Raw genomic sequence first — 23,672 nt, forward strand, 5'->3', positions numbered from 1 at the left:
GGGGAGGTTCTCTGGAAATTATTCTGGTTTTGGTCTGGCCTGTTTACTCCTTCATTCCCAGGCCCTCCCACTTTCTAAACAAATTAAACAAATGTGCGTTAAGGCGGTTAAAATTTGATAGTTGATTGCTTTTACACAGTATTAAAGTTGGGCTTGGAAGACTTATGGAAAGGCAGGGGAGTAGAAGATTTGTTCAGTAAAGTCTGCCAAGTCTTTTGGAAGCTGCAAACTGGGATGGCATGTGGCAGGGGATAGCTGTCATCTCTAGAAAAACTTTTAATTTTGTCAGGAAAAGGAGTAAGAGGGACTAATCAGAAAAAAAGTTCAGATGCCCTGCAGTGAAATGCTGTAACTTCAGAGTGCAAGCATTGTCCTGATTATAGTGATGAAAAAACCTTTCATTTTTTTCTGAAAGGGATAAATGAATTGGTAAAAGCCTGTATTTTAGCTGTGCTTTATCATCATCCCGGTACCTGTCTTTCTCTGCATAATGCCTCATGGAAAGTGCAGGTGATGCCCAGTAGCATGCAGTGTCTCCGTCAGGTGTGAGGACTTTGTTTATTTCTGCTTTTTAGTTAGGCTGCATTTGGATGTACTCCTTGAAAAAAATCTGTCCAAATCAAAGCTTTATTTTTTTTTAGTGGGTGGAATGACATTGTATATACTGAAATTAAAGCCAAAGATACAATGTGTTTTTTCTTTTATGCTACTTACTTGTTGGAGTCTCGATATATGTTGCCCTTTTGACATAAGCTGCACCAAGGATTTAGAAGTGGGTGGTTTCGTTTCTTGTGTAACATTAGTAACAATCTTCTTTTTAAGGAGAAAAGGGAGCAGAGGATAAATGTTTAGTCTAAAATAACTGCTTCCTCAGGCTTTTTTCTATATGCAGGTGTGTGGGTGTATTACAAATTATAGAAACTTTTATATTTATAGATGAGAGACAGATTCATGTATATATCTGTGTAAGGCTCATTCAGAAAATTACAGCCACCTTTTCCCAAAGGGAATGATGATGTTTGAATCCAGCATTTTGTTTTGAACTGTCTCTAGTGGTCAGCATAATTTTCAATTGCAGATTGCATTTTGTGTTTGGAATATGTAATACAGTGATCACTTTTCATTTCTCTATGTTTTGCTCTCTAACTTTTCTGGGAACCTGGGCACCCCTTTTTCCCCTTTTGCATAATAAATATCTTGGAAACCCTGGAGGAAGTGGGAACCCTGGTCATGGGAATATGAAATCTTGTTGCAGGACATGGGTATATAATACTAGGTTTAAGTATGTGCCAGTTAAATGGAGAAGATGCTGATGTGCATGCTGCCCTTTGGTTTTGGCTAGTTTGCTTTGTTTATTCAGTTGGCCATTAGATTCTCTTTCTGGGTCATTGCATCATTGCTGTGTGGATTCAGCTGTGCTGTTTGTGCATCCTTTTGCTTACCAGTGATTGGTATGAGAGAGACTCTCAGATGAGAGGAAAATGTTCTATTTGATGTGGGGAGCACTTAAAATGTGTAGGGTCAAGCTTGTCATTAATAAAGAGTTGTGTTTTTGTAAAGAACTTTCCTGATAGCAGAAAATATGTGAATGACCAGAATAGAGACTGCCAATTAATTCCTCTGTATGGCACTAAAGAATCGGTATGGTGGGGTCATATGGAAGGAAGAAGAGAAGTGGTTTTAGTGCAACTAACTTTCTGTGGTGAGTGTGGCTGCTATTAGATTCTCCTGCTGGCATATTTTTTTGAGCATCAGCGTAGATGAAAGTTCAGTGTTGTAAGATGCTGTGTTGTATAACACTCTTCAACAGGCTTACTGCATGTAATACTTTTATAGGAGAATCTTACTGATTTTGGTAGAAATGAAACTGTAATACAGGATTTGTTTGTTGTTAAAGGTATATAGTCGAGTTTTTAGAGATTATTTTCTTTAGAAAACACCTTTGCTTCTAAATCTGTCTGCTGAAAGATTTTTTGAAAGAAAACGTTGAACAACACTGTTTATTGCTAATATTTGCATAAGAAGTAGTAAACATTTTGTTTTTCTATTCTCATGTTAAAAAGCAAGCCAACAAGAACCTTGTCTCTTCTGTGTACTGTTACACAGTGGAAAATGCTAATTTTTCAAACTTATCCTGCTATATGTATCTGATTAATGTTATGTTTGTTGTACAGAATGTGCCCAAAGGAATGTGATTGAATTAAAATTTTAAGATCTTGTGTGTTTCACATGTTATATTGCCTTCTTCCCAGAAATGGTCATTTATACCACTACATATTTTGCTTTGGGATAAAGCTAGGGTGACAAGTCAAGTTTATTGCTTTTCTGACAAAGATTGCTGCTTTGATATTAGTATGAATTCAATTATAAAGTGTGAAATGCTGTAATGAACAGAGTAGAAGAGTGAAAATACAGAAGCTAAATGCTTTCCACTTGGGGTATAATTAGCAATATGCTGTGGGCAGAGCAGTACATTGTATTTCAGTTTTAGGGTGAAAATCTGGAAAAGGTGATGCAGCAGTGATGTGCTTTTGGCAAGAACGTGAGACTATTTTTAAGTGAGTCATGAAGGTGGATGCTAGTGATGCATTTTTGTTATGTTTTTATGATTGCTGAAGAGAATTCAGCTTTTCCTGCTGAAACTTTTTTTGTACACAGGTCCTTTTTATTGTCATAGCACACCTGTAGCATATCAGAACAAATAAGAATGAAGAATCTCCAGGATTTAATTGCTGACATGCATATTGCAGTGGTGAACTTGAATGACTCATCTCATTGAACAATAATTGAGAATGAAATGCTTCATAGCATGAGCTTGTGTTTTTACAGTTGCTTCAAGGTTGGTTTTTAGAGTTTGAATGAGGAAGTGGCTGCCATATTATTTTAATTAGTGACCTCAATTTTTTGTAGTTTCGAGGGATAACTACAGTGATCAAAATAAGCGTATTCCATTTATTCTGTGGCAAGAGGTGAAAATACTGCATTTGGTGATAAACCCCTTTTAATTTTGGCATTACAGTTACAGTCCTGAATATCATTTATGTAAGTCTCAGCATTCTAAAAATGAAAATTTAAATGGGCATGTACCAAAGGCAGAAGCAACTATGATGCAGAAGGAAGGGGTAACCTGTGTTGCACAGCAGTGACATGTTTCACGTGTCATAGGAACATGTTGTATCTCTGACTGTGACATGGGAGGTGTCTGTGTGGGTTAGTAGTGGATGGAGCAGATGTGAATGACTGCAGAGGCTCATGGTTCAGTTTGGCTTTAGAGCATTCCGTTGGTTTGGGAGAATAAACTGACAGGGGCTGGCTGTTGGGTTTCTTTTCTCAATGTGGCAGAAAGGTTAGAAGGCAGGAAGATGTGCTGTTATACTACAAGATGTGAATTAGTGTCTACAGAGCAGAGTTGTGGTGGTCTAAAATACCTTTCCCTCCACTGCATGTGTAAACAATGCTATGCAGAAATTACAGAGTGAAATTTAGAAGTCTTTGATTTTGACCTAACTTGACTGTCCTTGGCTGCACTGGGAAATGGCGTTAGGAAAGTAATTGAGCACTTTCCTTTATGACTCTTACTAGCTCTGTAATGAATAAAGGATTAAATGAAAAATACCTGGTCACTTCAGCAGGGTCAGGGTTTAATGTGACTAGCAGGCTCTGGAGCATGCCAGGCTATTTGTAATACCACTGAGACATTGGCTATCAGCTTCTGGTCCATCCTGAGATTTCTGGGGAGAGGTTTTCAAGGGGATCTGTGAAAGGTAATGAGAAAAAAAGCCCAAACTTATCCTTAGTGGGCTTTAGTTAGCATTACAGGGATCTTCCCCTTCCAGTGAAAGATTTAGAGGATGCCTGCAAATCATATTGGTTGGACAGCGCGGCTGTAGGTGTTGCTTTTAATGGGTTCTGTTGTATCCAGTGTATTAAGATGGTAACAGTTTCTATGCCACTTAATGTTTTGTAAATTATTAGTGTTTTAAAAAAATATTTTGCAGGTGTATATTTTCACTGTGTTAAGTAAAAAGACATCTTAGAGATATTTAATAAGATTCAGTATGTTAATTGCTGGACTGAAGCATTAAAAAAAGTGCAAGAATATGCAAATTCAGATGCTGTGAATTAAGTAACATGCTGAATACGTTATTGAGTATGTATAACGTTTTTTACTGTAAACATAAAGTAAATTGCTCATTTATTTACATTTGACATTATTTAAGTTTACTAAGTGCATGACTACATCTGCAAAAACCACCCTGTTTTGTTTAGCACAGGATTTAGAAGTAGATACGGATATAAACAAATCTCAGCTGGACTGTCAAATGAATTAGTTACAGCTTTTCAAAGGAATGCTGTGATTTAAAAATACTCAATAAATGTTTCTTTTCATACTACATTAATTATGGAAGTCTGCACGGTTCTTGGTTTTGTTTTGTTTTAGAGTGGAAGGACATTACAAATCGTTTTTCCCCTTTTAAAAAGAAAGCTTTTTGTTATTCTTTCTGCCTTTTTGAGGTTGTATATGAAAGTTCTGAGCAATTCTGGCACAGCAGATTATTTCCAGAAGTGTATTGCTTCTGTAGGAAATAAATAAATAAAAAAAAAAAAACTACAAACCAAATAAACCTTTTCAGTAGTGTTTCTTGGTTTGAAGTGTCACTGGAAGGATATAGGAAAAATACAGAAAAAAACCTTTTTGTTTTTAAAAAAATCTTTGTCTCGTTTAATTGTAAGTGGCATTTGAACCTAAATGTGATTTTTATTATGATTCCTGGACAGAAAAAACAAGTCAGCATCTGAGTCTTGGCAGTTGCTTTCAGAGACAGCTGGAATAGTTGTTACTGGTGAACACTTAAAAAATCTGGAGGTAGAGTGATAGCGTAACGATGCCTTTTGGCTATAGAAGCCTCAGTGGTACAAGGCATACCCTGATGTAAACTGCAGTGGTACTGCACATCTTCTCTCCTGGTTTTTTTTCTGTCATTGCACACAGAAGACAAAACATTTGTCATTTTTTTAAAGCAAGGTTCTGAAGGCAGACTTGTATTTCTGAAAGCTTGCCTGATTTTTACAACACTGCTAGCTGATACTGCATCTGTTACAAACCATGCCCTTTCTCTGCCCTTATGGCTACAGAAAAATAGGGCTGCAGAGAGAGGCAGAATTAGTGCTTCTGTGGGAAGTGACTTGTAGGAGGATAGGTCCTGTGTCCGACTATGCTGGCTCTGTTAAAATTTGTGTTGTGACTAGTATTGTTAGCCTTTTCTGACCACTTACTTTCAGAAAGGACAAACACATTGAAATTTCATGCAGGCTCCTTATTATACCTTCTTGACCATCTACTCTGCACTTGGTCTGTGTACTTGAATGCTTTAATTTCTTAAAGCAAGTATTAATAGAGCCAAAATAAATTTAAACCTCTTTGTTAGTCTTTTTCTTACCAATCTTAAACTTTTGATGAAACTTAAATATGCTCTGGGGATGAAAGAAGTGTCTTTCATAGCCTTCTCTTAAGAGAATTAGTAACTAGACCACTAGACCACATTGCTCCAAGCTCTGTCCAGGCTGACCTTGAATACTTCCAGGGATGGAGCAACCACAGCTTCTCTGGGCATTTGTCCCTTTCTGTCTGTCTGTCCACCCATCTTTCTCAATTTCCTTGGCATCCCAGCCCCTCTGTGAGCTCTCCAATTTTGGGGAGGTGGAGGAAGGTTATCTGTTCAATGCACCGTTGTTTTACTAAGGTACAGGATTACATTTGTGCTTGCATTGTCATGCAGTTTTGAAGAAAACCATCCAGTATTGCTACAACTATTGTTGAGTAGTGAGAGTTCGTAATGCTGCACTGATGTGCTTCTTGAAGGTTGCTTTTGTAGGTCACATGTACACAGTGTGTTTCCTGCAAAGGATGATTTTAAATTACAGTTTTTCTGTTTCATTCTAATAAGCATCTAGAAAATCAAGACTGGGTAAAAGAGGAATATATTACATGAGAACAGTATTGTCAGCTTTTAAGAAAAATTAATTGCATTTGTAAGTGGGTCATCAATGCAGTTCTGCATTTTACCATCCTGTAACATGTGGCTACAGTTTTGTTGTTAAATAATTCTCAAAATGTTTGAAGTGGAATCAAGATCACCTTTATCAGAAATGAGCCCTCAGCTTTTATTCACATTAAATTGTTGAAAGACAGCAACATGCATTTTACAAGATAATGATATGCCCAAGGGGCCTTCTTGCCTTTTGAATCAGGGCAAAAATGCTCTGTTGCTCTGGATAGGATCAATTGTTCAGCATGATAATTTGGTTGTTAAAGGAAAATAAATGCATTTTCTTTAACAAAAGTTTAATGATGAGGACTTAGAGATGTAGTGAATAGGTGAGATTGCTACTGACAATTGATGCCTAAGCTTGGAATATGAGCACATTCTGAATAAGGAAGGTCACAACTCAATATGCAGTTCTGAAGGCCATGTATATGCATACATGCTGAGCATTTGAATAGTGGAGAAATCAGGTTTTATGATGGCATTTCTGAGCCATAATAATCATTAAGGACACTGCCTTGGTTTAAACAGTTCCCAGAGGAATTAATTGAATTACAGATAGTCTGAACAGATAAGATACTCATTACAAACCATAAACGTTTCACAATATAATTGAAAGTAGAGCACCAAGTAATTGCTTGTCAAGTACAGCTAGAATGTGGTAGGACAGACAAAAGAAATGTTACAGACACTTGTCCTTGGGCAACCATCATCTCTGCTCTGATAGTGATCTTTTATGTATGAACATGTATGAACTTCTGAGGGAGTTCTTAGTGTTCTCTTTGCATTAGAAACTTATTTAAAGAGAAAGAAACCACTTGTAAACTGAAAGTGTTACTGGAAGTAACAAAAATGAAGTGGAATTGGGGATTTTTTTTTTTTTGTGAATTTTCAAAAAGTCTGGTTTTAAGTTTTCAAACTAGAATTGTGATGTTCCAGTTCTAGAATTATTTGACAAATTAGTGCATTCGAAAATAGTATCCTTATGCATTCCTCAATTTTTGCATTTTAACAAAATGAAATATATGTGGATGACTCTGCTAATGAAGAAAATACAGCTTTGTTTAGTCTGGCCAGTAGGTAATGAAACTGCAAAGTACAGTGGATTTATTCTGGTATTTAAAAGGGACGCTCTGTCAGGAGGGAACTCGCATGCCTTGCCCTGATTAACAGCATGGTTCTCAGGTTGTTGAAAGATACGTGTTGGTGGAGCCTGATTTGGCATTTTTTGTTGTTCTCTGCAGACACAAACAACACTGTCTCCTGTAAGATTCTTATATGCAAGCTGTTGATGTACCGGATGGATAAGCAGACAGTGAGGTGTATTGAAAAGTGGTTGAATGTCTGGTCTCAGAGGATAGTGATTAGTGGCAAAAACTCTATTTGGAGGCCAGGGCCAGTGATTAATGGTGTACCCCTGGGATCAATACTGGGTCCAGTTGTGTTTGACATCTTTATTGATGATCTGGATGATGGGGCAGAGTTTACTCTCAGCAAGTTTTCAGGTGATACCGAACTGTGACAAGTGGCTGAGGGACCTTGACAGGCTGGAGAAGTGGGCTCACAGGAGCCTCATGAAGTTCAACAAGAGGTGCAGAGTCCTGCACCTGAGGCGGAAGAACTCTAGGCACCAATATATGGTGGAGACCACCCAGCTTGAAAGCATCTTTGCAGAAAAGGACCTGTAGGTCCTGGTGGACACCAAGTTGAACGTGAACAAGCAGTGTGCCTGTGTGGCAAAGGTAGCAAATGGTCTTCTCAGTTGCATTAGGAGAAATATCTGGCATCAGGTTGAGGGAGGGGATCCTTTGCCTGTGTGCAGCACTGGTGAGGCCATACCCTGGGGGACTGTGTCCAGTTCTGAGGGGCTTCTCAGTACAAGAGACATGGACATACTGGAAAACGTTCAACAAAGGACCACAAGGATGAATAAGGACTAGAAGACCTCACATATGAGGAAAGGCTGAAAGAGCTGGAGCTGTTCAGCCTGAAGAGAAGGCTCAGGAGGATCTTATTAATGTATATTTCTATGATTCTGTATAAATACCTGAATGGGAGGGTACAAAGAAGATGGAACCAGGCTCTTCGAAGTGATGCTCATTGACAGAGGCAACAGGCATAAACTGAACTGCAGGAGGTTCCCTCCAAACATCAGAAAATGCTTTTTCACTGTGAGGGCAAGTGGCCCAGGTTGCGCAGAGAGGTTGTGGAGTCTCCACCCTTGGCAATATCCAAAAGCCATGTGAACACAATCCTGGGTTCCAGAAGTTCCTTCCGTTCCCCAACCATTCTGTGACTCCGTAAATCTAGCTGAAATCCATTGCACCTAAGGCAGTGGAGCAACGTCAGAAAATATGACTCTTGAAGGCAGGCAGGAAGTGCTAAATATGCAGAAGTGTGGAAAGAAGCCATTCAAGTTTGGCTAAAATGAGAGAACTGATGTACTGGAGGAGGCAGAGAGCATTTTTTTCTGCGGATGAATCCAGATGATATTCCAAGTAGTCAAGCAGTTAGAGGGCATAGTCATATTCCTCATGAGGAGTTATAGGCAGAGATAATTAAAATGCAGAAGAAAATCAGAGCTGTTGGATGTGAGGCTAACTTCAGAAGAGAAGCAGAATTTGGGAAAGTAAGTTGTCACTAAGCTGAAGAGGAGAGGAAACTGTTTAGATGGCACAAGCCATGCACCTTGCAAAGAAGTTTTAGAAGAAGCTGCAGAGTGTAAGTCTTGTAAGTGACAGAAGTCTGCAGCTCTATATAAAACAAAGTAATAAAAAATGCTAAATGTAGACAGTGAAAGATCAGACTTCTGAAATGACCTACAAGAAGTGTTGAAGTTACGAAAGAGGGAGTATTTCAATCTGTTGAAGAACAAATCCATCATCTGAGTGAGATTGAAAAAAGAAAGGCAGAGAATTCTTCCACCCAGGGAAGAGATGGCTCTAAAGCCTTTAACCTGAAAAGAGCTAGAGGTAGTTGTGTTTCACAGAAAACCAGATTCCACCAAAAGGAGTCAATCAAGGTCATTCTCCAAATAGAGACACAACAGATAATTGTGTGAATGGAAGAAGAAAGGTAGGAAGGAGACTCAAATAGGCTTGATTATTCAATTACAAAATACTAAAAATAGACATGTTTGTAATTTCTAGCTACCCTAACGAGGACCTTTCTCTAGGAATGACCTAATTTTTAAAGGGTGCACATGTGAAGATGCTGTTCTGAGCATACAGTGAGACAGCTTTCTGATGTTTTGCTATTGGCAAAAGGAATGCTGATTGCATACCAGAGAGGTTAGTTTATAAAGGATACACGCAGACCTTTACATTAGGATTATTGTAAGAAAAAGGGATCCTATTTCTTACTCTTTTTTTTTTCTCTTAATTCTGATTTGGTCCTATGAAATATTTCTTTAACTTGGTAATACACACATACCTTGTTCTTCAGAAGTATTCTGAGAACATATGATGAAGCTGTGTTTTCTGCTGCTGCACAGAATTTAGAATGTTAAATGCCTGGTTAATTAATAAACAGTATTGCTGTGGAGGGAGTTGTAGAGAATGGATGCTCAAAGTGTGGTTGCTTGAAATAAGGTGTCTTAAAAATACACAGAGCACTGAGTGACTAAGAAAGGCTGCAGTTTGAGAGTACCTGCCACTTCTTGTTTTGGTATGTCTTGAGTTAGGCATATACTTTGTGACCTAACTGGGACCAATACTGAATAAAGTGTATAAAATGGAAGAACATTTGACGTTACAGTTACAGGCGCAGATTGCTTTACTGTAGAAAGTGATCCATTAGCATAAATAATGTTTATCAGTGCGTAAGATAAATGCTTTCTCATGTATGGTATCTTAGCAGTTTGGCCACAAGACACCCCACTGATCACAGATGTTAGAGTAGGAATTGCTGTTTTTCCATGGAATGCCATGAATAATCTGCATATTTCATTTAAATTTCATTGCGTTTCCAGCATTCTTACCATTTCCAGAATAATACCCTCAATGGTTTCTTTAGATTTAGTAGTCCTTTCACTAATTAGGGAACCCAGGCCCTGCGCTCCACTTGTGAGAGAAGTCTCTGTGTTATTAGCTTTCTTGAATATTAGCAATTCTTATGCAAGTTATAAAAATGATAAACCAGCACTTGTTTATTGAGAAATATGTATTGGAATTTATATAAGTTGTTCTTGCTTGAAGGAAATTGGAAGTCTTTTGAAGCAGTGTTTCAAGTTAAGAGTAGTTGTTAAGGATAAGATTTGTCCTGCTTTATGTACTTCTTCACAAGAAACAAATCCAGCAGGGAGGTTAACAAATTAAGATTAGACTATTTTCATTTTAATATGTACTACTTATGCAACCAATTATACATTGTTATTATGTCTTACGACTGCCATGAAGTCATTCTGTTGGTTAAACAGATTCAAATTAGGCTTTGGCACACTGTTACTAGGTATCATTAAAGGTCCTACCTGAAGCTGGAGTTTCATTGGGTTAACTGTGGTTACAGTTTCTGTGGTCACTGGGTATGTGTTAAAATTGTCCTCCCTCAGCCAGCTTCCTGCTTAGTACCCTCAGAATGAAGAAGTGAGATGTGGTTGTGATTACACTGGTCAGGAAAATGACTGTGTTTAATGGCTGGCAGCAGGTGTCAGTAATTACAGGTCTAGGTCACTTCTCCATGCTGAAGGTCCCAAGTTGCTGCTAACAACTAAAATGAGCCACCTTATGCCTGAGATGGGAGAGGAAGATGCATTCTCTAAAAATAGATGAGCCTAAACTACTATTTGAGGCAAATACATGTAATTTTATTCCTGTACTTATATAATGTTTTTATACATGCCTGATTTTTTATTTTAATTGCTCTTTCTGCATCTTTGATCTATAATTGTGACAATAATCAAAACTCATTTGTAAGACTTGAAGGACTGCACCTTATTCATACGACTAGAAAACCTTATATAAAGAAGGTTTATTTTGTATGTGTACATATGTCTTAGGAAAGACATGGACCTGTTGGAGGGGTTCCAGACAAAGGCCACAGAAATAATCAGAGGGATGGAGGGCCTCTCTCCAAAAAATGGCTGAGACAGTTGCGGTTGTTCAGCCTGGAAAAGAGAAGACTCCAGGGAAATCTTACTGAGCCCTTTCAAATACTTAAAGGGGTCTTACAAGAAAGATGGGGAAAAACCTTTTAGCAGGGCCTGTTGCAGTAGGACAAGGGGTAGACTTTTTAAACTAGAAGAGGGTAGACTTAGCCTAGATATAAGGAAGGAATTTTTACAATGAAGGTGGCACAAGTTGCCCAGAGAGGTGGTAGGTGTCCCGTAACTGGAAGTGTTCAAGGTCAGGTTGTACTGGGCTCTAAGAAACCTAGTTTAGTTGAAGATGTCCCTGTTCATTGCAGGTGGGGTTGGACTAGGTGATCTTTAAGGGTCTTTTCCAGTCCAATTGGTTTAGTGTGAGGTGTCCCTCCCCATGGTAGGGGGGTTGGAACTAGATGATCTTAAGGTCCTTTACAACTCTAACTATTCTGTGATTCTCATACAAATTGTTCTATGCTTCTGTGATTGATATATATGTAAATATTAAAAGATTTATAGCATATATTGCCACCTAAAATAAATTCTTGTAAGTAAAGCTGTTGAAAAAATAATAGCTGTAGAAAAGTTCTGTTCCACAGAAAAGTAAGCTAATGAAGAATTTAACCATTTGACCTGGGGACCTCCTACAGTCTCGTAATGTTTTATGCTTTCAGCAGATTTCACAAAATATAACCCAAATTTTCTATATTGAGCTAAAATTCATATCGAGCTTGATAAATGTGCAAATAGATGAGACATACCATAACATAACGTATGAAACTATTTTAAATGAAAACATAGCATTTTTTTTTATAGTAACCTTTTTTGAATAGTCTTATTTTCTAACTAACAGTTCTTCAGATCTGTTATGACTAGGCATGAATCACATACTAACCAAAGAGTAAGCTTTCTGTCCTTATATTTTGCCTGTTCAGCTGTGGTTTTTGAATGAAATAATGTCAGCTTTTACTATGGCAGTTCATGTGCTTTCAGTGTTTCATTCCTACAAGTTCCCCATTTTTAGGGCCATGAATACTCAGTGGTAGTAATAGCTGAAACTAAACTAGATACGTCTTTTTTTCATATATGTGCCCAAGATTAAATGTCTTGCTGTGCACTAGGCATTTTATTATTTTGCTTGAGATATCTTTTCAAGGTAGTTTCTGAGCATGACTTCTGTACTGAAATACACCGAGCTTTAGTCACAAGTGTTTCCCTGTGAAAATAATAAGATATAGATTTAGAAGATTTTAAACTTGATGTTTTGGGGCAGCTGTTCCTTTTTATTTTCTTGTGGCCTTGCTTGTAATCTTCAGGACAGAAATTTGAAAGCTTTTTAGTATGGAAGGCACTCCTGTTTCTTAGGTTGTGGGGTTTGGTTTTTTTTCCTAGTGTTAATAGTAGTATTAGAAATACCTTGCAATTAACATTTCCTTTTTAAATTACTGTTGCAAAGTGGTAGCACCTGAATTGTTAGCCTTATTTCTACTCACTCTCTAAAAATGATAAGCTTTCCAATACTGCTATTTTACTGTTGAAAAATACATAATTTTACATGAGAAACATCCATTATTATTTTTACTGGCATTTATTTAAGCAGAGGGGTTTACTAATTTGATGTAGGGATCTAGGATGTAATTAATTACATGTTGAGTGGTAGCAGCATCCATAAGACCAGGGGAAGAGCTCAGATTTTAGGTTGAAGTGGGAATGAGCGGGCTCTGGGGATCAGGGCAGCCTGAATGGTTGGGTGAAAGTTTTGACTGAATGCAAGACAACAGGAGTACCTGAAGGGGAATCGGAGGCAGAGAGAGGGCAAGCCTGCCTGCCTCTTTTCTAATGAAGTTTTATGCCAGGCCCTGGGGTTGGACTCATGGTTCTGAGGTCCTGAATCCCCCTTGATTCATAAACAGCTATCAGATGTGGTCAAAATATCTTCATCCTCTGTAGTGAGTGATCCAAACCAGAGATGACAACTTTAACAGCTGTAAGTTAAATGTGTAGATAGTAGATATCAGTCCTGCTTAATGTTTTGTGAATTGATGGTGGGTGTCAGGAGCAACATGCAGGTTTTCCTATTTCTTTTGTAAAGCTTGAATGATTTGACAGGCAGCCATTGTGTATCAGGAAAAAAGATTAAGCTATCAGAAGTTGTGAAATGTCAGTGTTACCTGCACTTGATTTACCATGTCAGTTCATTTATTTGAATGTGTTGGTGCATACATATTATGATTCAGTTTTCAATTACCTGAATACGTACTTTCGTTTTTTTTGACTCACTGGAATTCTCATCCCTTTGATGCCTGTGCAGTGCCTGTGGATGAGGGAAGGTTGTCTGAACAAGCTCTATATTACTTGTTTTGGAAATCATTAAGTATGCAGTGAAGGGCATGAAGAAAAGTGAAGTCCTCCGATTGGGCAGTGGAATGTTGCTGTGGAAGATTGTGTTGCTTTGAGGGGTTTTTTTACTGAGCTTTTCGCCATAACCAGGTGTATTTTCATTTTCTGACTAACAGTAGCAGTCATTTTACTATATTTGGAACTGTGAAGATGAATTAATTAATTTTCATTAAATACTCAGATATGATAATTCTCCACAGGTAGCCAGCATTTCTTGGTCTTAAAGCATTTGCTTTTGTCAGTCTGATCTTGATGTTCTTTTGGGGATCTGATTTCACAAACCAATTTAAAAATAAATACTCATGACTCATCTTCAGAGTTTGATCATGAGTAATATTTGGCCTCACAGCATGTGGGCAACAATGCAGTCTTTTTTTGGTATGTATCTAGCTAATCTTGAGGGATTCTTTCTTCTCCAGGCGTATGGCAGTTTAGGGGATTTTTAGTTGTGTTTTACATCCAGCTTATTGTGGTTCAGCTAGTTCGTCAGCTAAGAAATCACCTCTTTGGAGTTTCAGAACAATTGTAATGATGTGGATTGTGCTCAGAGGACATATAATACAATTCCTGTTAATGGGAGGTTTTAATAATTGAGTTCAGCGTTGCTGATGATAGCAGTAGAGATGTTAGATCTGACTTGTCCTGTCGAGCTTGACTTTTAAAGTGTTCTAGAAAAATTCTATGATGTACTTAGATGCTGCAGTGATATATTAAGAGTGAGAATCACAGGCATTTAATTGAATCTGAAACATGGTTGTGTGACTCCCTTGGGTAGGCGTGAAAACTAGAAGAAAGTCAGATAATACATGGAGTGAAGTTTCTTATTGTCAATTAACTCCAGAATCACTTGAGAAATTCAGACAGTTCACCAGCAAACTTTCTGTAGCCTCACCAATACTGCAAACACCACTGCAGTCTGAAAAGGCAAGTTGGGCCTTTAATCCTCACCAGTAATCAGTTTTGTAGGTTAGCTCTCCTGTATCATCTGTCCAACATAATAGCTCCTACAAACAGTAGGTTTAAGTGGGTATAATGGAACGAACTGTTATATTTATGAGTAAAGGTATTCCTCTGGTTGTGGAAGCAACAAAAATATGTTACTGTTTCTCTTTGCTATGCTAACTTTGCAGTGTTAACTTTTCATCTTGAATTTCAGCAGTGAAGTTTGAATACACACAGTGAAAAAATTTATTGAGTAAAGTTGCCACTGTTAAACAAATAGCCCTGAAGGCTGCATTTTAAAGCCCTTAAATATTGCCAGCAAGAGGCAGAGGCCCTTAAAATGTCCTGCACAAGGTGCATAGACTGTAAAGGAGGCTTTAAAAAGGGGTTAAAATGCCCTTTGTACTTCCAGGTGGTTGCAGAGGGTGCTTTTGTAGGTTCACTGTTCAATGTGATGATGAAAAATAATATTCCAATTTTTTTTAAGTGTACTTTAATGACAGTAATTCCATCATATTGTACTGTGGTACTCAGAGGTACCTTCTCTCAGTATAGATTTAGCTACCATTGTGAAATTGATTTTTTTCTTCATAATTTTCATTATAGCAAAAGACAGGCTGTTATTTTTGAAACTATTTGTGTGGATGGCACTGGTTTTAGTAGAGCATGTTAGATTATGTTAAATGTTAATCTAGTCAGGTGATAATGACTACTCTCTATTTGTTTGCTTTGGGTTTTTGTTTTTTTCCTAAATTGAAAGTATTTGAACTTTTTCATTTAAAATACAATTTTCAAAAGCCATTTTGCTCACTCCTCTTAATCTTTGTAATTCTGTTTTAAGAAAGTAGTCTGCTGCTTTTTTCATTCGCCACTTGGGATATGTGTGTAGGGAAGGGAAACCTCAAAAATCCTTCAAATGAAACTGAAGACACAGGTTTTCCATTTTGTGAGGCAATATTAGTCTAAGTTGAAAATAAGATGCTTGTTTATCAAGGTTTTTGATCAGGTGAATTTTTTTGGAGCAACTCTAATCACGACAATCATGTAATTGTTTGTCAGAAGGCTGCTCACTGATTTGTATTCATTTTTAGGTGGTTATTAGCAAGCTAATAATTCTGGATGCTGTTTTGAAATTTCCTGTCACTTCTCGTCAATGTCACTGGAAGCAGTGGGAGTCATTCTAGGGGATCAGCCTGGCATTTTGTACCGCATCTCTCACAGGTAGTGATGAGGAATGCGGTGTATCTAGACTGGTGATGAGCAATCTTTATATCCAGGTGAACTGATACCTTATTCAAATGTTAAGAGAAAATTATGTGCTTTGGCTCCTCCTCTGCCACATGACTGGACTTTTTGTGGGGCATTATAGTCATGTACTCTCCAGATGCAATAAACGGGTAACTTGTACCAGTTGGTTGTATTTGGCCCTCAGGTGGAAGTTACCAGAGCAGCAGCTGTAGAATATGCTCATTACCATGTTTTTCTGCAGGTGGTACAAATGAGGATCCCAGCTGCTTTATCATGGTTGTGCTAAAGGAGATTTGGCTGCCCTTCTGCTTTGCTTTGTTATCACCAGCACTGATAAATTGTTTTGCCTTACACAACTGCAGGAGGCACTGCATGTTTATAGTGGTAGCACTCTGTGCAGGTAGCTGGAGCTGATGTGTCACTGGAAACGGGCTATTCCTGAAGCTGAGTTTCAACATAAGCTCTTCATCCATTTCCCCCATTTTGCAGGGTTTTCATCAGGGAAGGATCCCAGCAGCAGGAGACTTAGTCATGCTACAGAGCAGAAAAGACAGAGGCAGGATCACAGTTACAAGGATGCCAAACCATTCGACATCAAAAAGCTGTAAAAACTTAAAAGTATATGACAAACTGTAGTACAAATAGCATGCTGGATCTTCTAGAATATTTATCTATTTAACTATCTCCCTTTTATAAATAAAGTTACATAATAAAGTGCTCCAGGGTACTTTCAGATGAAAGGCATTACATAATGGCCCCTTAGATATTTACCTCTTGTCTGGCCTGTTAATTCGTTTATCACTGAAATGCTTTATATCAACAACTCTGTTCTTGCCCGTGTGTGGTATGAAACCATTTGAATGCCATCCTTATTTATTTTAGCTCATTTGTTAAGTTGCCTATTGTGAAACATCTATGGCCTGAATTAGACCGGTATGAAACACTAAGTCTTTACATAAAACCACCAGATAAAATACATAGGCAAGCAAGATTATAAATAAATAAATAAATAATCAGACACAAGGGCAAGCCCAACAGACCTCTTGCAAACCACCCACAAAGGGATTAGCTCCCAGCTACGCAAAGGAATGGGAAAAGCATGGGTAGCAAATAAAAGAGCAGAGAGAGGGGACCCAAAAATAGATAAAAACAGCTCAGTTGAAATAAACAAGTCCAGCAGTAAAGCCAGCCAGAAAAGGGCAGGAAAAGAAGTGCATGCTGAAATATTACACAAAACCATGAGTTGTTATACAGGGGTGGTATCCTGAGCCTGAATCTGATCCAGAACAGGCAGTGCCTTGCTGGCATGAGGCCTGCAGGCTTCTGGTTGGTTTTGCCTGGCTATTTCAATCTGCCCATGAATGACCAGTGGCAAGGAAGGAGACAGCAGTGCTGATGGAAGTCAGAAGGCTGCTCTTCCAAAACACAGGTTTGCTTTCTTTGGCTGGAATTACAGTATCAGGGCCTTTATCTGTTAAGCACAGAAAACCCAAGTACTAAAATGTTTTGCAGGGTATGAGGTCTAGGATTTGTAAAAATATATGCATTCTTTTGAGGTTGTGGGTTTTACTGGCTTGAGTGATTTTTTTTTTTCTCATCTTTCCCAAGAAAAGCCTATTATAGCCAGCAGAAGGCTATAGGCGAATGGAGACCACCTACAAGGGATTATCTAAACCACCCCCTTTTAATAGTGTGTTTCTTTACAAATGGATTGTACTTGTTATAAGAGCATTTAAATGAAATCTTTGTAATCTGAACTGTAATCCTACGTGTGTGCCAAACTGTTGTCCCCAAACAGGTTAAACTATTGAGGGTGGGAGAAAAGTCTAACTTGTGACTTGGCATTTTTGGTAGGGTCCACCCATGTTTCCAGCTCTAAACTTCAAAACAAACACCTTGAACATGCTGCTGCTCTTTTATTATACCTTCTGGCAACCTGTGGTTGGTTCTGCTTTACATAGCTGCCACTTCATGGGATTCTTACTGATGGTACTTTTTCCACTTGGCCCATTTGTTTAAATGGTACAGATAATAATAATTATAAGGATGGATAACTATATCTTTAGTTCCACTGCTGTCTGTACAACCTTCTGTGAGCTTGCCTGCTTTTTGTGTCTATGTAAAATTTTGACCAATCCTGTATAGTGAATTGTGCAATTTGTCTGTGAGTAACATGGAAAAGGTACATTCTTTTGTTATTTTATAATCCATCCTTCTGGTTTCATTCAGTGACTTTTTTTTTTCCCCTATGCTGGAAGAAGCAGTAGCATTTGTTACCTATTTATGCTACGCCACTCCTGATTCAATAGATCTATATGCTGCCCTTTTATAGTAATTTATTTTCCTGATTTAAATAGTGGTAGTCAGTTGCTCATACAGAATCTAATCTATCCATACATTTGAATAATCTTTTTTTTTTCCTGTCCTTAATGTCTTTTCAAGTTGCCTTATATGCATTTTGAGACTAGAGGAGCAAGAACTACACATAACAGTAATGAAAACCCCGTAGAGTGGCATAATGCTGGTTTCTGTTTTCTGTCTTCCCCTACCCTTGCAGTTGCAAATGGTGACCTACATAATAATGACAATTACCACTTGTTAAGGCTGATGAGTTCCCTTGAAAGAAAGCGTAGCAGGGGACATTTTAATGGGTGATGGATGGAGGCCCTGATGTGGAGTCCCAGTACAATTCCTGCTTCTTTGTTCCATGTAGTGTTTGTCAAAACATTGGCGATGAATGAGGATATTATTTATTTTTTTTTCCATGTGAAGGATGGCTGCATTCAGCGTGCACGCACGCAGATAAAAGAAGTTGAACAGCGTTAAAAGCTGTCTCAGTCAGTCTGTCAAAATCGCTTTGGCAGACCTGGAGTTCTGTAGGTACAGATGGGACTTGCAAGTGAGATCTGTTTGCTGATGGGTGGAAAGGGAGCTTGGTTTGACAAGATTCCCACAGAGAGCTGCTGGCTTCCCTGGCTGTGACCCATCTTCACAAGCCTTGCAAGAGGCTTGCCCAGAATCTTTCATTTCTGCAGGCTGTGTTTCCCTCCTGGAGGTGCGCAGCCTTCATGCATCATGTCCTCCCTTGGGCACCAGCCACCTGTGCAGCCCCGGCCCTGCTTCTGAGGGGCTCCCTGGGCCGCTTGCTGCGCAGGGGGTTCACACAAGGGGTGAGCAGGCAGGAGAGCTGCTGTCACAGTTACGCCTCCGCTCGTGTTCTGAGGGGTCCGCAGGGAAGCTGTTGAAGGAGCAGAAGCTGCTTTTTCATGTCAGGGGGCTTAGGGAAGAAGGGCACAAAGCAAGCAGGGTGCAGGCTGTGAGTCCTGCTTGTTCCTTCAGAATAAAGCCTTCCCTGGGACCTGAATTCTGGCTGGATTTTGTGGTGAAGAGGTGAGTGCATGTGCTCAGGAAGCCCATCCTGAGGAGAAATGTTCTTAAATTGCACTGCGCCTTGAAGCCAGACAGAAGTTGTTTACCTGTTGAGTAGAAGGTTGGTGTTTTCTTTGTTAAAGGTTTGGCAGTTCAGAGTAGCTGTTCACCTGCTGAGTTAATGGAAGTAAGTGTGTTTGAAATGCTGGGACATTCTTCTTTCTGGCATCCGTAGTCTTTATGTATTTGAAGTTTTCATGTAATCGGTAGTCCATACCTTATTTTTTTTTTGTCATGAGAAATACAGTAATCTTTATTTGATTTAAAATGTGAGCATTTAAAAATTTGTTCATGTATGCAATATACTTAATTTGTCTCTCGTGACCATGTAATAGATATGTAGTATTTTGCTAGGCTTGCTCCACAGAAAGCTCTCAGGCATTGAGGGAAAGACTTGTGGGTCTTATTAGAGTTGTCTACCTTCCTGACTTTTACCAGGTTGCATACTGTGACCTAAGAACTGTACTTCACAATAAGGCTACTTTACTTCAATTTCAGCTAGCAGATCACTTAACTCAGTAACATTTGTCCACCTTGAAAATGGTGGATATTTTTTAAAGCTTCAGTGAGGAAGATACTGAGTGTCTAATATCTGTATTGTTGAATGGAGTAAAATAAATATATGGAAATGATACATGTTCCCTTAAGAATATACTAAAATTCAGAGTAAATGAAGGACACTGGCACCTACAAACTAGATCAAATGTAAAAAGGAAAAAAAATCTTGTAAGACAAAGATTTGGAAAGGATAGAAAAAAGCTAGTACACAATAGGAGTTGAAGGGCTAGAACCTATGAATGAGTTGTTGTATTAGGAAGTGGAAAAAGAGAGGTTTAGCAAGGGAATGCAAATGTTTACTTAAATGGCAGTCTTGCACCCTTAACTGTTACTTAAATTTTCTTTATAAATTCTGATTAAGCCTATGTTGTTACAGATGATAACATTCAGAAACAACTTTGGTGGGATGTTGTTACAGCACTGAGTAGGTATTTGGTGTTTATGACTCACTAATATATTCTTGGGTGAGACTTACAGACTTTTGTCCAAAAAATTATTTTCTAAAGTAGAAGCGCAAAATTAATGAGAGATTGATTGTTACTCAACTTGAATTATTTGGCAGAGCTTCATGTGTAAATCCACTGGCATCAGTGCTATATCTAAAATGATGCTAAATTGATACTAAAATGTAAAGCACTGGCATTTTAAAATGACTCACTTTGGGGAGAAATACTATTTTAAAATCAGTCCTTCACCTGAGCTGCAGGCTGGGGAGAATGGTATTTAGTTTTGATAAGGGATATGAAAGAAAAACATTGATTGAAGGTTTACTGAGAGACAGAATCATTGCAGGCATGCAAAGTTAGACAAGGTAAAGCACTTCGGGGAGGACTGTAGAGGAGAAGCCTACTTTCAAAGAGACAGAATAGGCAGCATGATCCAAGACAGATACAAGCTAATTGGCTGACCTTACCATATTTTCTGTGAGGTTCAGCTTGAAAAGGATACTTCAACTTTAGTGGAAGGAAATTTTGTGTCCAATTTCAACTTCATTCTGTGACTTGCATTTGTAATTATTGATGTGGCTTGAGCTGAATTACAATTTTTGTAATAGCACAGAGTTGTGTGGTGTTTTTTTTTTTTATTTTGTTTGGTTTTTGTTTTTTTTTTTTCTGTGTTTTTTGTTGGTTTGTTTGAGTTAGTTCATGTTTTCACAATGTTTTGAATGTAAGAAATGCTATATAAGTGCAAAGTGTTGTTATATCTTTGGACTGCTTAATTTATTTACTTGCATGAATTTGTGCTCCAGTTCTGGTCTCCTTGTGGTTTCCATTTATCTTCTACAGCTTGTGTTTCTTGGGGTAGATGGTTTAGCTGAGAATAAAGCTGAATTTTTCAGCATTTTTCTCAGAATCACTTACTGAGTCTTTGTGGTGCTGGTTTCCTTAACTGATGTATTAGATTTTTTTATTAGTAGTATTTTTTCCCTTTTCTAAGAGTGTTCAAGCCTTCAAGTTGCTTCCCAATGTCTGAATCTAAATTTTAGTATTTCTTTACCTTTTTCTGAATTGCAACAGGTATCTTCTTATTACTTTAAAAATAACCCCCCCAAAAAGCACACCTAATATCAAATGCTGCCTTAGTTTGCTGATATGTGATGCAGCAGTAATCAAATACATTGTGTCTCATTCTCTGTATCAGAGATTTGCATAACGCTTGAGTCTTGTGTGACTGAGAAGCTTAATAAAATTTAAACTGCATCTTTGCTTTGATGCAGATGTTACTGTTTTTCAAGATAGTGGATTTTGTTTCTTGTACTACCTCGCCATATCACTGCAGCTGATGGACACAAATCCATCTGCAGTTCAGCTGACTGACTGTTTTGCTGCATACTGCAAGATAAATTTTATTTCTATGGAGCAACTTGAAATAATACTTCAATTAAAAAAAAAAAACAAAAACAGAAACCAGACAATTTATGAAAACGAGATTGCTTTTGCTGTCCAAGAAACCAGACTTTTATCTTTGCAGGTCTCTTTGAAAGAAAGAAAGTACCATAGAAGCTGAAGTTCTCAATAGTTGAATAAATCAAGGGAAGAGAATTCAACTTTACATTGGATTAAGAAAGAAATTGCTTAATATTTAACAGCCTATTTGGATTTCAGCGTTTATGGGAAAAGATGCTGTGTACAGTTTATAAAAGTGGAATCATCCAGTTGTGAATTCTGTACTGATTAATAAATGGAAAAAAATCAAAATTTAACTGCAAGTGAAACTAGTCAGTTGGGATTAGATTGCTTCAGTTGGTGGAAAAAAGAAACATTTCTGGGGAATCTAACAGATGTTTACTTGGATAAAAAAAATTGGTGGTAATAGTAATGTCCATTAGCCAAAGCTGTTAACAGCAGGAACTTCACTTAGGAAGTCTGGTAGCAAGCCCCGTTTAGTTAAATGCAGTGACTTGATGGAGGGGTATACAGGATGCTGTCTCTGGCTGCCCTGCAATTGCAACAGTGTTTGGGTGTGGTGAAAGAAATTAGATGGAAGACCAGAGCAGAGGGAGGAAGGAAGGAGATGAAAGCTGAATCTCTCACTGTAATAATAATGAGAAATAAAATATCCAGCAAGAGCCCCTTTCTCTTTGTCCCTCCTCCCATTTGATAGCGTTGAGAACTAGTGTTTTCACTAGAGCAGGGAATGGCCTGTCTTTTCAGCAGATGTCTTCTAGGGATTTCCGGTAGTGAGTAAATAGATCTGCTTATGGCTAGGAGTGGGTGTTTCTTTTTATAGGCAGAATCTATTTTTGTTATGACCTATTTATAATGCTTTACTTTCTTTAGTTCTCTGGAGAAAGCTAGCTCGTTTTTCATCTGTGTTGTATTTTGGTAGTCACTTTTTCCATGGCTTTGGAAGCCTCTGCTCAGCTGTTTTGAAAGTTTTGGGGTTTTTTATTTTTGTTTGAAGACTTGAAGCAGCAATAACTTCTAGTTAGAAGAGTGAGCTGTTTTGTGGTTAATAGGCTTGTTTGAACATCAGGTGATTTTAATTTTCTTGAAAGATCTGTGATGGCCAATGCTGTCCAATTCTCTCACTATTTGTAGAGCCTGGGTTTTGAACATTTTCTTCTAAGGGTCCAGTGGGAAATAAACTAATCGGCAACTCTGATTTTTTGCAAACATTCAACATTCTTATTTTAAAATAAAAATAAAAGTTTGAAAGCTACAGAAGAATGTAGATGTGCTTTACAGATTATTTCATTTCATCAAAACAAAATTGGTACTAGTATTTATTTCCAGCTATTTGTATGTCAGTGCATACAGTGGTAAGTTCTTCTAATCCTCATGTCAGTGTCTTCATTGTGACTTAGAAGAATGAAACTCTTCAAATCTGTAAGAGCCCAAGGAAGTAGGGGAGCAGTGCATCATCTAGTCTGGCCATCAGTAGGTCACAAACAGTAATGCCAAGCTCAGTGCAGAATTCAGTAACTTGAATATCTGTCACACAACCTGTATCAGATAAAAATCTTCTCTTACAGTTGAAAAAGTACATTCCTTTTGTCCCAGTTGTTGCTAGTTTCTGTTTATTGAGAAAATGAAAATTAGAAGCCCTTGCAGTATTTTTTCTTACCTCGAAGTAAATATCCAGTGGCAACATTATTGATAATCTGTAAATGCTTTGAAGTACTATGGAAATACTAACCTTCTCACATGTAGCTGTCAAGAGAAATGCAGAGTACTGCTTGAGAGAGATTAATTGGTAGGAATTAATGGGACCTGAGGGCAGTCTAGTCGTAGCCGTGCACAAAGATAATAGGATGCTCTTCTCCCACTATTGTCTTTCTCATTACTGTCAGAAGTCTTTTTAAGTGTCTGTCATTGCTGTAATGGAAAACCACAGAAATTTCACAAAATCACAAAAAAATTTTAGTCTCTTCCTTTGGGGAAAAGGGAGACTGAAGTAGTGTTTCATGTGATTGCTAAATTGCTACCAAAAGTGCCCCAAATCAGTCCTTTATATGAGAAAACATT

The 23,672-nt window shown here is 38.0% G+C and overlaps 1 protein-coding gene across 8 annotated transcripts in view; it reads left to right on the plus strand.

The window, feature by feature from the left end:
* The window catches only part of TULP4 (TUB like protein 4), a 158,766-nt gene that overhangs the window by 31,805 nt on the left and 103,289 nt on the right, over positions 1-23,672 (plus strand). The window lies entirely within an intron of this gene.

The sequence above is a fragment of the Pezoporus flaviventris genome, unplaced genomic scaffold (genome assembly GCF_033815535.1).
Source record: "Pezoporus flaviventris isolate CSIRO_AGI_PZ_B2104156 unplaced genomic scaffold, CSIRO_AGI_Pfla_v1 ptg000066l, whole genome shotgun sequence".
NCBI lineage: Eukaryota > Metazoa > Chordata > Aves > Psittaciformes > Psittacidae > Pezoporus > Pezoporus flaviventris.